The sequence below is a fragment of the Siphateles boraxobius genome, unplaced genomic scaffold (assembly GCF_051911475.1).
Source record: "Siphateles boraxobius isolate OS27281-9 unplaced genomic scaffold, OSU_SipBor_1 20, whole genome shotgun sequence".
Classification (NCBI taxonomy): domain Eukaryota; kingdom Metazoa; phylum Chordata; class Actinopteri; order Cypriniformes; family Leuciscidae; genus Siphateles; species Siphateles boraxobius.
In genome coordinates, this window is record NW_027508811.1 from 12,109,752 (window position 1) to 12,126,185 (window position 16,434).

The 16,434-nt window shown below is 36.5% G+C and overlaps 1 protein-coding gene across 1 annotated transcript in view; it reads left to right on the top strand.

Annotated features, from left to right (window-relative positions):
- Positions 1 to 16,434, top strand: part of cdhr1a (cadherin-related family member 1a) — a 105,243-nt gene that overhangs the window by 25,099 nt on the left and 63,710 nt on the right. The window lies entirely within an intron of this gene.

The following is a 16,434-nucleotide window of genomic DNA, read 5'->3' on the forward strand; positions in this document are numbered from 1 at the left end:
TGCTTTGGTCCCGCAGATTGTGGCGAGAGGATCCTTGAAGTGGAGGAAAGGATTAGGAAAGATTATCAGTCACAATGAATAAGCAGAAGTGGAAAAGTATTTCATCTTCTAGGGCTCATGCTAATATGAATAATCAAACGCTTCCCAACCACCCCGTAGTCCAACAAATGCACACGCCAATACGTTCACAGGCCCTCAAATTATCATTTTTTTCCTCTGCCGCCACAAAGACAATATGTTTTGAGGAATAAAGCCGTGCTGAAACAATTGCAGCGTCTTGCCTCGGGGTCTGACACAGACTCCAGGGACAGCATTGAGCTCAGGGGCCTGTTTGCTCAACACAATCCGTCCTCTTTTCCCAGAAGGCCTGTCACCGCTCAGATCATTTAAATAGCCATTTCTCTTACGGGAACTGAAGATGTAGACGAGTTTGCTTACTGAAAAGTAGGAATTATGGATCTAACCTGATAATGCATAAAAGGGGTCGAATTGACTCAGTAGAGTGTTTTTTATTTTTGGAATAGGTTTTTCTATAAAATCATTAATTTCCTTGACATTCCATGTATCTCCCATATAGCCCCAGCAATGTCTTTTACATATTTGTTGGTCATAGCAAGGTTCAGAATAAATATATTGATATCACTATTCCAAGTCTCACCATTTTATTTGTTTTATTATACAGTACTGTTCAAAAGTTTTTTAATGTTTTTGAAAGACGTCTCTTATACTCACCAAGGCTGCATTTTATTTGATCAAGAAACAGAAACGTTGGGGAATATAATTTAAAATAGATGTTGTCTATTTGGATATATTTTAAATTTAATTTATTCCTGTGATGGCAAAGCTGAATTTTCAGTAAACATAGTCTTCTGTGTACTTCAGAAATTATTCAAATATGCTGATTTGGTGGACAAGAAACATTTCTTATTATTATTATCAATGTTGAATGTTGACAGTTGTTCTGCCTAAACTTTGTATTAAATTAAACTTTTGTTCTAAATTACATAGCCTCAATTAAAATACATTAGACTTTAGACACACATGAATGAATGTTTCTCATGATCCAAAAGGCCACGATAAGAAGGTAGAAGTGTCCAAAAAGGAAGGCCTTTCTATAAGGAAAAATTACTTTACTGAATCCAATATGACCCCTTTTATGAAACTAAAGGGAACATTTCAAATAGAACAGTTTATGAGATTGTTGCTTTTAGACATATTGCCTTGGCTACTGTATTTGAAACGCTCTCAGATTTCATGTCTTGAAATTCTTCATTTCCTCTGGGGTCTCCTCCCTTCTACATCTTCTGTAAAATATCCTGACAGTGACAAATGACAGGGCCTATTTTACATTCTAATGTGCTTAATTGAAAATACCTATGTAATCTCAGTTTAGACTGGGAGGTGAATAGTATTTTCACAAACCAATAAAAAAAATAAAACATAAGCACATTGGAAAACCCCAGAGGCAGTTTAATAGACCTGCTACTGCTGCCCGGGGACCCCTTATGAATGTGTTTTTAGTTATATAATAATATCTGGGAGTACATAAGCTGACAAAACTTGTAAAAAGTGAATGTATAATGGCTCTGTCAAGTCTGATGGATTTGCAGGCCATCTGCAGTAGCTGCCTAAACTGAATACAATCACACCATGCTTTTATGTAAACCGGCTGCACTCCCCCCTCCATCCCCGAATACACAGGCTAGCCCAGGAGCTCGGATCAATAAGACATTCATCCCTCAGTAAGCAGTGAGACAAAATACATGATGGTTAAAGAGTTCAGTTCATGAATCTGGAGCCGCTCGTGAGGACTTCTCACAGGGACTGTGTATTTTTTCAGTAGTTTGGCCCAATGCAATCAATGGCACAATGCGCTTCAGCTCATTGATGATAGCCCGTCATTACAGATTACTTTCTGTGAGTAATGAGACCCCACTAGAGAAGATAATGCGATTCAATAACATGTTAACTGCGCTCACTGAAAGAAAGAAAAAGAAAACTCTGTACCTGAGCAATTATCCCCCCCCCCCCCCCAAGAAAAAAACAATTGCTCATCATGAGTCTGCTTTGAGCTTTCACACAGTACAGAGGATTATCCATCTATCAATAAAAGGTATTTGAATGGTACATTGTGTCTCCGCAGTCCATAACTTCATACACCTACACCTGTGCCCAGTATGAATATTTTAATCTAATCCAGTCTTAATTTACAGTGTTGCAACAGAGAAAAAAATTCTGCAATGCCAATTAATTAGTTGTGTATAAATATTTTAATGGCTTCTGATACAAATGTGACACCACACAGATAGAATTTACTACCGGCTGTATCAGAATATTAATAATGCATAAATGTTATGTTTTTCTTCAGCTTTCAGGCAGTAAAGCCAATAAAGAGCTGCATTTCATTCCACAGAATATTTGAATAGAATATATTTTTGAAAGAATGATTGCATTATTATTATTTTATATTATTATTCATTAAATGTTTTCATTTATTTTTTATATATTTTATTTTATCAGCAAAAACATACTCTACAGTATGTTCTATCACGTGATTGTGTAAAATAGGTCTGAAGTTTTGCTGAGTACATGTCAGTGGGGCTAAAAAAAATTCAAAAAAGGGTTCATTGGAATACTCGATTTAAATCCGTACTGATATGGTTTCTTAAATCTATAATAAATTTTAGCACGACTGCCATCCAATAATCGCAAAAAGCTTTGTTACTTTTTAATACTAAGCAAAGTCTAAATTTTATTACGTAATTCAAACAAATGTGTTTTGGCACTTTTAAAACGGCGAGACAGATCGCTGTAGCGCAGTTCTTCAAGCGCACGTGAACAGATCATTTCATCTGCTCTTTACTACATCACAAAATTAACATGAGTGAACATCAGAAGGTATGTTGAAAGATACATTACAACTAGGGCTGGGCGGTATGACGATATATTTCGTATATACCTATTTGATGTTTCATTAAAGTGAATCAAAAAGAGAAAATAACACTGCTCTTGACTGAATAATTTTAATTAGAATTTTATATTTAATTCATACAGTTAAGACAGCGAATTTTAATTTTTACATCTGATTATTACATTTCTGTACTAATTCTAACTACATATTAAATAATCATATTATACCTGAAAAACTTAATTTGTTTAATTCATATTTTTGTCATATTGTATTTGTCCTATTGTTTGTAATTTGCTTCTTTTTGACTTTTAATAAAATAAATGAGATAAAATAACTATATCGTGATAGATATCGTTACCGTGAAATAAAATGTATAATATCGTAATAAGAATTTGGTCATTTTTGGTCATATTTACTTGTCTTTAATGTTTGAAATTTATATTAGTTATAGTCCAGTTGTTTTTGCTGTGGTATTTTTGTTAAAACCATAGGAAAATGTTAGTGTTCTTTAGGCTGCTGATTTTTTGTTGGCTACTGATTTTTGTACATAAATTCAGCTGCAAAAAAGCAATATGCCAAAAGACAGAATAAATATATTTATATAAATGTTTGACTAAATGTTTTTACCCTTGCTAGAAGCTGGGAATCGAAAAGGCATCGAATTGGCAAGCAGAATCGAAATCGTTATATTTAAAAGGATACCCAACCCTTTTTTTTAACTTTTTTTTTAATATTGTATGGTAGATTGGTAGATCATCTGTTATGGACCATTAGCTGCCATGTAAAAAAACTAACAAAAACAACTTAAATACCTTACATATTTTATGTTCTGTAGCTCTTTGTTTCAGGTGCAGAAATGTTTCAAATCCTCAAACTTAGTCAGGCTTTCTTACCATTATTAAGGCTAATTCATGCCACAACTCTGCTCAGTCACTGTACAGCCTCTTTGACACAAACATTATGATACGCATTGGTGCATTGGTTAGTGATAAAAAGAAGCCCATTATCGCAATTATTAGCATTTTTTGGCACCCTTGTGAAAAGGCCATTAACAACGTGTGTGTGTGTGTATGTGTGTGTGTGTATTAGTGACAGAATTAGTTCTATGCACAGACACGGCAGGGAGCCCTCTCTTTCTACTCTAATTCACATCAGAGTCAAATCAGCATGCTCAGAAGCCATGAGTGGCATCAATGCTGTGTGTTCCATCCCTGAGACAGGCCTCTGCCATTAATCACCATTATTGTTATTTTGAGATTAGATGGCTAAATGCTGACATTGGGGGTAGTGGCACCAGAGTCACTAGACCTTCAATGTCTGATTTGCAGTGTTCAGATAGAATGGAAGATGAGATATAGCAAGATGAATTGTGATGCTGCTGTTGTCAATGGTGTTAAAAGTGCAGTCAACAAGGCTAGTTTCTGTAATTGTCTTATTTGGTTTGCTGTAAAAATGACATTTGTGTGACATTTAAATGTACATATGATTATAATAAACCAACACCAGTATTTCAGTATTTGTTAATGGAGAACACTGGTTTATGTCTATGTGAGATGGTGTCTACTTTTCACAATCCTGTGGCATATTCAGTGGGGTCAATAAATCTGAGACCACATTGAAAATCTAGCATTCAAAAGCTAGAATTTGATTTTTTGAACAATTTAAACCAAACATTATGTTTTCAGATTCTGCACTATTTTTAGGTCAATAATGAAATAAGCAAATTTGTGACCGTGACTGTGTGAACTTTGGACAAAAGTTTAGGTGCTTTTATTGTGGCACATGTTGCATTTTGGATGATTCTCATATCGTGCTGGAGAACATGATCATCAGGTTTGACACAAACTTATGAAGGTCATGCAGCTCAAGTGCTACTGACACATTTTATTTTTTTTTACTTCAAAGTCTAATGTAAAAACTTTATCTATAAAAATTCCAAATAGATGCAATTTCTAAGTGGTCTCAGACTTTTTCACCCCACAGTATGTTTTCAACAATCCTGATATTGTATCTATGTTTGTCCTAAAATCACACTTGTGCATATTGAAAATGATTAATCTAGGGGAATTCATCATCTGCTTTGATAGGTTCTGATTAACATGTATTTATGCAATTAATCAAAACTGTACTTGCCAAAACAATGATCACGGCGGTGCCAATGCCAAAGATTGTACACCTGCTGCCGATTCAACCTACACATTATTCTGAGGACACTGGAGCATTTATTGTAGCATCCCTGTTTCACTCTACCAAAACCACTGAAGCTACACAAATAAATTTATATCATCAGCACTAATTTTTCATCCATGACCCCAAAGTAAACAAATTGTCTCAACACAATCTATCAAACAAAGACCAATGCAAACATGGCAATTGGACATGAATATCACCCCTCAAAAAGATTAAAAAAACAAGATAGTGTCCAGAGGTTTCAAAATGGTGTACACTCTCTGTAATAATTGGTGTGGTTTCTCGTTCTTATAAAAAAAAAAGCATGTAACCTTATGTTATTCAGGGATTCAGTCATTTTCATCAGCATGGTTTGTTAGGAAAGCTGTAAAGTACATTCACATAGCCATAAACACATCTGATGAAAACAAATTAGAGCAGAGAAATATAACTGTCTCAAACATTACAGGCTGCAGTCAAAACACATTAGAGGAAAATTTCGATGTTGCAAATAAATGTAAATGTAATAAATGACACTTGCATCACATAAAATGTGGAATCACTATTTCACATACATCATTCAAATGTGTTTCTTTTCCATTAAACATGCTATTTGGAATATCTCAACACATTTATGGAAATTAGGTTACTAAACTAACCTGTTGATACACAAGTAACCTTTTATGAGGAATAAAGACTCACAAATAAAGTAGCCACCATAATCTTTTGACAACATGAGATGAGAGTTTAGCTGATTTGTTGGCGGGCTTCTGTACTATTCTTGTTAATGAATTTTTAATACCCTTAATGACAGCAGAGGAACGATGTAATTAAAGGAGCAAGTTAAGAAAAACGCTGACTTAAACTCTTTATGAGGACCATTTTAATGTTAGTTTAATTGGAACTAACACATTATCTTAATGAACAGATTGCCTTCAAGGAGGTTCTTTCCCTTAGCAAGCTCAAACCGGCCTGCATGCAATTTTGAAATCTTAATTTTTTTTTAGACCGGAATGGATCTTTCACCAAAATGTATGTTCTCTCATGATTTACTCTGAACCTTCAGGATTTTCTTTCTTCCTCTAGAACACAGAAGTACATGCATGTCCATACAATGAAAATGGCCAAAAAAAACCCCACAAAGTTAATTTTAGGGGAACATTTAACAGGCATCTAACACAAAGTCTGTTATACTTTTCTCATCAGAATTTAAAATTGTAGCTAGATTGAAGCTGAAACGGCAATATCCTGGTGGCATGAAATGGGTGCAATGGATGGATCAAAAGGGTCCAAGGCCCCAGCAAATGAAATGTCCTGCAAGTTGACATTAGCGAGACTGTCCCGTCTTTGTCAAGAATGTCTGTGCACCTGGGTCTGGGGTGGGTTGTTGCAGGGCGGGGGGCTGTTTTTATGCGATGAAGCTTTGGGCAGTTGAGTTTAATTTGGGATTTACAAGTGACATTGTGCCCCCACACCCGTCCTCTTACTCTCTGGGGTTTATGGAGTGAGACAGAGGGTCTTCTCCTCATGAATAGACAGCCTGCAACCGGCCATGCACAAAGTATTATGGCTCTGCTGCATTATGTATCCAAATACACCTCAGCCCCCAGCTCTGTCAACTCGGCTCTCACAAACTGCGAAGGTCAAGGTTTGCCGGCAGCACTAAGGCAAATGAAGATGTTTCATATCAAGTTGTGTTTCAGCCAAATTATGAGTCTAGAATTTCACTACAAGTCTGCAAGGATGGTCTTTTTATTCGGAAATGATGTTGGCGGTGATTTTTGGTGGCCGTTGGTCAGGGTGTTTGGGATGAAGTGATGTATGAACCGCGAGCACCCAGATGTCGACTGCAGGGCTTATCTTCCAGAAGCGGTTTCCCTTAAGCCCTAGCATTAATACACTGATAGCCCAAGGAATAGCCAAGCATAAAATGAATGTAAAAGGATGAAGAAACAACAAGAAAGGCAAAGAAGAAAGAGCATGCGGGTGTTTAGTCCAAAAGTTCAACAGACCAGTAATACAGAACTACCAGGAGCATTACAGGATGGCTCGCATCCACAATGTGTATAATTCATTTTTAGACTTCTTTAAGATGAAGCTCTCTAAATGAACATTGGAAGGATCACGTTAACTCTTTGGCATGTCAGCAAAAATGCTGCACTCTCGAATTACCGTGCGGTATTTATCACGCCATTATAAGCATGAACTGGCTGATTATTGAGTTTGTAAACAAATTATTCTTAGGGTTCAAAGTGCTGTCATTTAAATCTCCAGCTGACAAAGGGTACGTTAATAATGATACATGATGTCACAATTTTAAAATATAGTGGCATTATTGAGTAGTTGTGTTTCGCTGTTTGACTTGTCTGATTGTCCGTTCTACCAAGAAAATGCTCATAAAATGGGAAGGTTTTCTCTATATTGTTTGATCAAAGCCACAGATGAAGAGAAGATTTTAAGAGAGGATATTAACATTGTGTCTGGGCTGTAATTTAGCTTCTGGATCTTTTGCTCTAGTGAAGTGTAAAACAATTTGTAAAGGACAGTTAAGTCGTTGCCACAGCTCCACCTCCTCTGTGCACAGGACTATGCAGGACTAGCCATGTTAAAATAAAATAAATGAATGACCATAATTACATAAACTTTATACTACATAAATAAAGGAGGAAAACAGTTGAGGGTGATCTGGGATCAATCGATCACTGAATCAATCAGTTATCAATTAAGAAATTACATTGTTTGGTATTAATATGTGTTTTTTGTTTCATACCTTGTCACAGTAATGCTTTTATTTCCTTATTTTATTGATTTAAAAAATGCCCAGAGGCACTAAAACATACAGGCAATGATTAATGTCCCTCTCAGAAAAAGAAATTATATGGAATAAATTAAACTACTGCGGCAGCAAATTGAAAAATAAGGATGTAAATGAGCTTTGAATACTTAATATCTTATAAAGAAAAATAGTCAATGAGGCCCAAAAATGATGAGGGATCGCCAAAGAAACATAATATTAACACTAATGACCAAGGCTAGATTTCTGCACTGTCAAAATCTAACTGTCACATGTGATTTGCTACCCAGAAAATGAGTAATGGGGGACAATATAGACCAATTGAAAGAGCTAACCTTGTTCACAAAGCGAAAGACAAGAGCAGTAACCCACCGGAATGTCGCCTGTGAAATATGGCTTAGAACAATTTTTAAATCTTGTGCATTTTAGTAATAGCGATATGATTAAGCCAATAATTTTTTTTTTTTTTTGGTGAATTAATGCTTTCCCACATTAAAACGATCAGAAACAACCACATGTGAACTCTTCCTTTGTTGAAATTTTAGTTTCATTTGGGAATTGTGAGAATTCAGCAGAAATGATCAAGCACTGTATCTTTTGTTTTCAGAAACTACCAGAACCTTTGCAATAACAATATGGTGCAGTCCTCTGGATCCCACCAATCAAATGTAAACTCTTGGCTTGGTGAAATTTTAGTTTGTTTTGGAATTTTATTGTGAGAATTCAGAAATGATCAATTGCTGTATCTTTTGTTTCCAAAAACTTCCAGAACCTTTAGTTCATGACTTGCTAGAAACAATATGGTGCAGTCCCGGTACTCAAAATCCCCTTCTCCTCCGAAACCCACCCAGAGGTGCTGGAAAAAGCAGTGGGGTGAGTGAAGAGATCTGGCGGTGCACCCCTTCACCCATCTCTGCCCATTGCAACAGTAGGGGAGAGAAGAGATGAGAGGAGGTGCTGTATATTAAACATCGCTCTTTCAATCGGAACCTTTAATTAGAGCAGCTCAGTATCAGTTACAACAGTCCTGCACAGCTGCCCGGGCCCTTCGAGGCTTGGTTACTCTACCAGACTTAATCGGGAGGGGGGGGAGGCGAGGACGCACATCGAGAGTCGGCTCAGGATATTACAGTAGCTGGCTCTCGGCTGTCCTCCAATTACAGAGGCGGCAAGGGGCACATGACGCAGAATTCAAGTCTACGTCTTCGAAAATCTTCTGTTGTGTTATTGTTATTTGTGGTTTTACACCCCCAACTCCACTCCCTCCACCACCGCCACTACCACGTTGGAAACATCCGTTCCTGGCTCTCTCTCCTAAGGATATACTGAACCGTGTGTTATGCACACCTAAAGACGCTATAAAGATTGCTGAGGTATAAAATCGAAAGTGCTCAAACTGTCGGTGCAGAAATACCTGGCTGCTCGGCCTGTTTGGTGTGAGGGAATCGCTAGCAAGGCCGGGAGCACTGTAAATCAGACCAAGTTCCGGCCTGTTTGTTTACATATCACAGTCTTTACTGTGGTCCCAGTAAGCTGGAAGGCCTTCTCGGCTCACGCTATTGTATGGCTCATAAAATGAAAGAATATCATGATTGTGCGGGTTTCTCTCTCTAGCTTGTTTGCTTGTGGGTCTATTATGGTCTGTAGGGTGCAGTGTTGAAAATAGAGTTCATGGTTTGATGAAAAAGTGTCCGTGCATTATGGAGCTTGACGTTCACTGTGCAATGTTCCCAGAAGTTGACATTTCAGAACATCGTAAAGTGTCATTTTGCTGAATTAACAGTTTACAGAATTTTTTTTATGTAGGTTTATGGAAAAGTCATTGTTTAAAAAAAAAACTTTCATTTTGGAAAAATCATACTTGAGGAAATGTCGCAAAAAACAAAAAAAGCCTCTTTCATGTTCAAATAAGTTCAAAACCATACTTTATTTTGCTGATATCATGATTTAGTGTAAACGATTATGAATTGATTTAACCTAATTCCATATTTTGTTGCACATCTAAATTATTACATTTTAATATACATTAGTATTATCAGTAGTAGTAATCGTAATATTGTTTTATTTATTTATAGTCAGAATCACGTTAGAGTAAGTTGCAAATGATTTGAAAGCTGTGATTAACAGCTTCTCTCTATACCAGAATTACGTTCTTCTCTGTGGGACACTGGAGTTGGGTTACTTCTTTTACAACCTGATTACATCTTTAAAATGGGGTCAGGAGCACTAAAATAATGATGTAGTTAGATGTCAAGCTTTGTTTATAATGTTTGTGTTTGGAGGTCATGCAAGCACTCAGCTTTTTCCATTTTTACATCAGAATAATTAATCAATTGGGCCCATAACTCGTATCTAAGTATGTCTACAAGAATCCTGCTGTATATCAAACGTGCATGTGTGCTTAAAGTGGACAGCGGGGCAATCTGATATGTTATCACCTCTTCTTCTCCCTGTCCAGTGTGCAGCGGTAGCAGGCCTACAGACTGAACCAGACAGGTCAGGCATGCAATGTGGCTTCCTCTATGTAATCAAAGCTTATAAGGACACACATACACTGATGTCTCCCTCAGTCCCAGCAGCCTGCATCACTGAGAAGAGTCTCTCTCAAGCGCATGGCTGATTACAGTGATCTCATGGTGTTGGAACAAATATATACCAGGCTACAGGCTTGACCATTCCTCTGAATGGCTACACCCTTCTTCATCATGCCTTGTAGTGCCTGATAAGCCAAGATTTTCACAATTTGTAGGTTTGACGGGGCCACTTTTTTCTTTTTTTTTTCTTTTTTTTTGAGGGGGCAGCGGTGGCAGTCCTGGCTTGGAGCCCTTGTTGAGTTAAGACAAACCCACAATTTTTAACAACCTATTTCTTGAATAGGTGTAAGATGCATTCATCCAGTTGTACTGTTTTTGCTTAGTATTAAATTTAGTAATTTAAATACATCAAATAAAGAAATAGTTTTTTTAATATAATACTGTACCGTGGAGTTTGTAATATTTCTTAGATGTTTTTGAAAGAAGGATCTTTCAAGACTGCATTTTATACAATAAAAATACATAAAAAAATAATAGATATTTACAATATCTGTTTTTTATTTGAATATATTTTTAAAATGTTATTTATTTCTGCGATGGTAAAGCTGAATTTTTAGCATCATTACTCCAGTCTTCAGTGTCGCATGATCCTTCAGAAATTATTCTAATATGCTGATTTGGTGCTCAAGAAACAATACATTTTAATGTTATTATTCATGTTAAAAACAGCTTAATATTTTTGCGTAAACTGTGATACATTTTTCAGGATTCTTTGGTGAATAGAAAGAATTTTTGTAACAATTTTCAAAATTACAACTGAACCTGACATGCAGTAATAAAAATGCATTTTTGTTGTGTGTAAAAGTGCATTATATGAACAAGATTACTTATGTTATTTGTTTATTACTATTTCAATTTTAATAAATCAAGCTAAATTGCAACTGAATCGGTCATTTAGTCATCACAATTTTCATTGTATGAAAATTCACTCCTTTTGTGTTGTAAACAGGAAAAAAGTTGTTTCAAGCAATATTATTGTGAATAGATGATAATTAGTGCATGCACCCTCAGTTTATATTAGCTTAATAAATAGGGTTTAGGTTTTGTCGTAGGCCTTTTCTAAGACCTACACAGAGAGTACTGCACAGAATGGAGGAAGAAACAACGCGCTCATTTTCCTTCGTTTGTAACGGCGCTTTAGTTTAGATCACTAAATGTTGGCAGAAGTACACCAAAAGCACAATTTAAATGTCCACAACAGCCAATGGTGTATTAGGAGGATTCAGCCTGCATGAGAATGAGAAGGACAGACTGAGAGAAAGCTTGGGGGAGGGAGGGACAGGGAGGGAAGAAGTGGGACAGGTAAACAAATTCCTTGTCATTTTCTGTTGTTGTCTTCACTGTGCCACTTGGCATTTTAATGGAAGCGAATCTGATGTAACATACAGTGGTATGGCGGCCGCGGCATCATACAAGCCAAGAAAACTTAACTCCACAGACCTATGCATTAAACATATTGTAGAATAGAGTGTAACATTTATCACTGTCAATGGCAGAGAGTTTGTATAAATTTAAATGCAGTCAAGCGTGCTGGTCCCCCCCCTCCCCACTGTATATGTGCACAAAAGCCCATTTTCCTGTCTTTTCCATTGTTCTACAGCCCTGTGCCAAAAATACCACTTGAGTATTAGGAACGTGCAAGACCATTTCTCACCATGATATGCAGCTGGCTTTTTACATATTAAGTCAGTGTCATATATTTTCTATTGCATTTATGAATTATACTAATTATTGTGATCATTTAGAATATATGTTATAAAATAGGTTTTGCATGTTAAATTTAGATTTAAATATGCTTAATTTATATGTACTTTTATGTCAAATTTGTATTAAGCACCCCTTTTCACTTTTAATCTTAGCACTGATTTGTCATCTTGCGTCGAACAACACTTTTTTTAAGCTTCTACTTGAAAACTCAAGCTGCAAAAGTAGAGAGCAGGACTGCTGAAATAGAATGTGAGGGTAATTTATGGGGAGCACTTTTGCCAGAAATAAGGGCTGATTTGGAAAAAACAATCACGCCTGTAAGTGTGGAATCTGTCGGGGACCAGTGCATGGCAGCAGTGGTAGCTGACACTTTGCACATTAAAATAAATTACCTAACCTTTCCACTTGCAGTGACAAAAACAGGAGAAATGAAAGATAATGGGTTATTATTCACGGCAAGATCCTATACATAATAATGATATCATCAATAATGGCCATGATACCACAGCTCCTGCGGCTTTTAAAAAACATTTAATGGAATTACTTTTCGGAATCATCACTCCTCGTCCAGTCCCCAGTTATTCAGCTGGAAAGGAGCAGGCGAAGAGAAAGTCTGTGTTAGAGAAAGAGAGAGAGGGAGGAAAGAAAGAAAAATGGAGAACATTATAGTCCTAGAAGCATGTTACCAACCGCCAGTCATGAGTCAATTTGCCCAATAATGCAAGCAGAACTAGAGAAAAAGGACCATATCGGGACTTACTAGACTTTTTTTTAGGCAGCGAGTGGCCATTAGTCTTGGCCAGTACATTCAACCAAACTCTTAGAAATGTAATGATGATGATTGGCTGGCCTTCAGGGACAAATTTGGTATTCTGTTTTGAAACTTCAGGTAGGATACGATGGCATGAGCTGAAGCGGGGCACATTTATGGAGGGCAGGAGGCAAGACTGGCACAGAGACCCAGGGGGCTGGAACGCTCGGCTGCCCGTCACTCTTCACTGTTGCCCTGCTTAATGAGAATAAATCCTTTGAGTGGAACACACACATTTTGTCCTTAGGTGCTGGGCAGTAGTTAGATTTTATTATTTCTTTGATATTGGTTGAAATAAGTAAGACAGATTTTTTTTGTAGAGCTGATTTTGGATCAGTTAGATGGACGAAATTACCCCAGAGTTCATTTGGATGGTGTGGAGCTCAATTATAAACCTGGCACTTAGTTTTCAAGCAAACGAAAGACTGGAAGTTAAAAGTGATTTCAACAATCCTTACGATTACAGCAACCTTCTTACTCGTTATGTGAGGGTATTGATCTTGTTTGTTTTGGGGTTTATATTTGATGGAGCTTAAGCATTTTCTTTTTTGGTATCATGTTTCATCTCTTTATGCAAATGCACATACAGTATTGCATGTATGGCTTACGCATACAGTAAGTAAGAATGCTAGCAGCCTCGTTTTGTTTTGCATATGACATATTTGTTTGTGCACAACCTTGGTTATCCTAAAATTGAGTACGCTTAAAGTTTAAGAGTGAGTTTTTACAATAGATAAGATGTCCTGAGCTACTCTTCTCTGAAGAATCACAGTGATTAGCTTTTTTAATTAACATTAGCATTATGGCATATGTGCTGTGACTGAATACCTTCATTTCACCGAGCATGGAGAGGGGAGCAGTATACTCTGCAGAAAATTCACTAAAGTAAATTTAACTGTCTGCATCCAATATAGTCCACCGGAGATTGCTTTATGCATTTGACTTCATAATTAACAGGTTTCAAACCCATAAACTTAAATCATTGAACACAGCTGGCGACCTGTAATTAAATGCATTAAATATTTGAATGAACATCTTCCACAAAACAAAACAGCAGTGTTGTTACTTCGCAAGAACTTTAAGCTGGTTAGCGTTTATCACTAAAGTCCCCCTGTAGTCATTAATTTTATCCCTTAAAACTAATCTTTGATCACTAAAATTACATATTTAGAGTTTTTTCCTCGAAAAACAAATTCTTCATGCCTTAAAATAGCTTGAATGTAACTCTATACCCTTGCCTAATATTGTATACGCGGTGCTGTGAATATGCAAATTAGCCCCGCGTCCACTCACTCACACCAGCTCCACTCGTTGACGATCACACGTTGACGTGATTAGTTGCAAGGTAGTTTGTGACGTCAGAAACACCAGCGATTTCAAACCGTTTTTTAAACCGTCTTTGGTTCCCTGCAGTTTTAAGGAGAAAGGGGGAGGGGGGGCTTTAAATAGATGGTGTTTTGGAATAAAAGTTTATCTAGTTGTCTAGTCTACATAAGACCAGATTTCAAAAAACTAACTAACATTTATATAGAAATCAGGAGTGAAATCGTTATGATTTGTGTAAACATGATGGTGGTTAGTTCTAGACTTAATGTGAGCATGCATTTACTCATCTCACTTGCACAAAAACAGATGGAGTATTCCTCAAAATAAATAAAAACAGTGAAATGCTAATTAAGCAAACTAGCAATAAATAAAATGTTAAATAATACATAATTTATGTATTTAATCTCACTTTATTAACCTATGTCTGTGCTGCTGACCTTTGATTATCCAATTCAACCATACTAATAAGCAAAATTACTTTAGTTAAACCACATTTGTGTTTCTTTCTTTTTTTTATTGCTTAAGTAAGAGTGTTTGAACTTTCTGTATCATTTCATTTTTGGTGTCAAAGGGCCTTTACATTTGGCAAAAATAGAACAACTTTTAGAATATAACTTTTTTTGTTGTTGTTAAAAAACAAACCAAGTCCAGCCCAGGTGAGAAAAAGTAACACAAAAGTAACGTAATGCATACTTTCATTTAAAAGTAACTAAGTAATACAATTAGTTACCTTTTTAGGGAGTAACACAATATTGTAACACATTACTATTAAAAGTCACTTTGCCCAACACGGTGTATAGGCTATACTTTTCTACTTTCAAAATTAAATATATCACATTATTTTATTTTTTCTTATATTTTTTTTCATCCAATTGACTGTATTTGCCTGTATTCTTTTAAGTTGTCTTCTCAAAACCATTTTGCTTTCTCATATAAATATGTGCAGTTAAATAAGATATGTGCTCCTGAATAAGAGCCTTAACAAAAGCTATGTTGATGGACCACCGCTGTTTGTCGGATTCTTTTTTTTTTCTGTTTCTCCTCAACCCACCAATGATGCAGGACTCAATGAGATGTGTCCTGGATGCAGTGTGAGATTGGTTAATACAAACGCTTGTTGGTGAAAACAATGTCCTCTCAGTAGTGACAGAGACAAAGTAGCTCCGTTTGGGGGACGCGTGCGCTGGAGACAGGTGATGGCTGCTAGGGAGCCTTTGAAGAGAATTTGAAATTCATGTGCAAGAGTAGGCAGCTCGTCATTAAAAAACCTTAATTTCTATGTCAGGTAGTCTTACAGGTAATCGATCATCTTGTCAGATGGATTTTATTTTTTCCACTCCTTTAAAGTGGCCTTTACAACTCTTCAATTAAACTTGCAGGTGAAATGGAAAAATGACTGATGCTGTTAAAAGAAAAGCCTGGGAATTTAAATTTGCAATAAAATATAAATGCACAGGCCCTGATTAGTCAATACAGAGTATCTAATCCTAAATTAGTGCTTAAATATATTATATATGCAAAGACTTTATAGTAATGCCATCTTCACCTTTTGTGATCAGGATTAGGTCATTTATGAGGAAGACTCCTTTGCACACATTGTATTACAGAAGCGTCATGCGTTTGAATGATTGCACAAGGTTTTTAACTTCTCAGCTCCCATTCTAGTTTACATCCTGTTTTCTACAACTAAGACGTACGCTAGGTTCGACACCATTGCCGAGAATATCTCCACATGAGAGCCATTTATTGGTAAATTTCTAAACGTTAAAGGTTGTCAGCTCCAATTTCTGTTCCCGACCCTCTTGTACCTGGGGAACAAAATGCTTGTACACTTCTGCTGGAGGCTCTCTGCCTCCTAAGGCACATATTAGATCAGACAAGGAATGACAAGAACCACCAACCGACAGCATTGGACACTCTCTTGCCCTTAAAAGACATTTATGGCTCTTGAGACTTTACACCCCATCAAATGAGTGAGTATTTGGATGTAAATAATAATGGTGATTGAGTGGAACATAATGGATGTTATTATAATATAGCCTACTGTTGAGTTGTGGTGTGCAACATAAGTTTTGTTACTAATTCAAATGGCTTTCATTCTTTTTGTAGATAATTTGTTAAA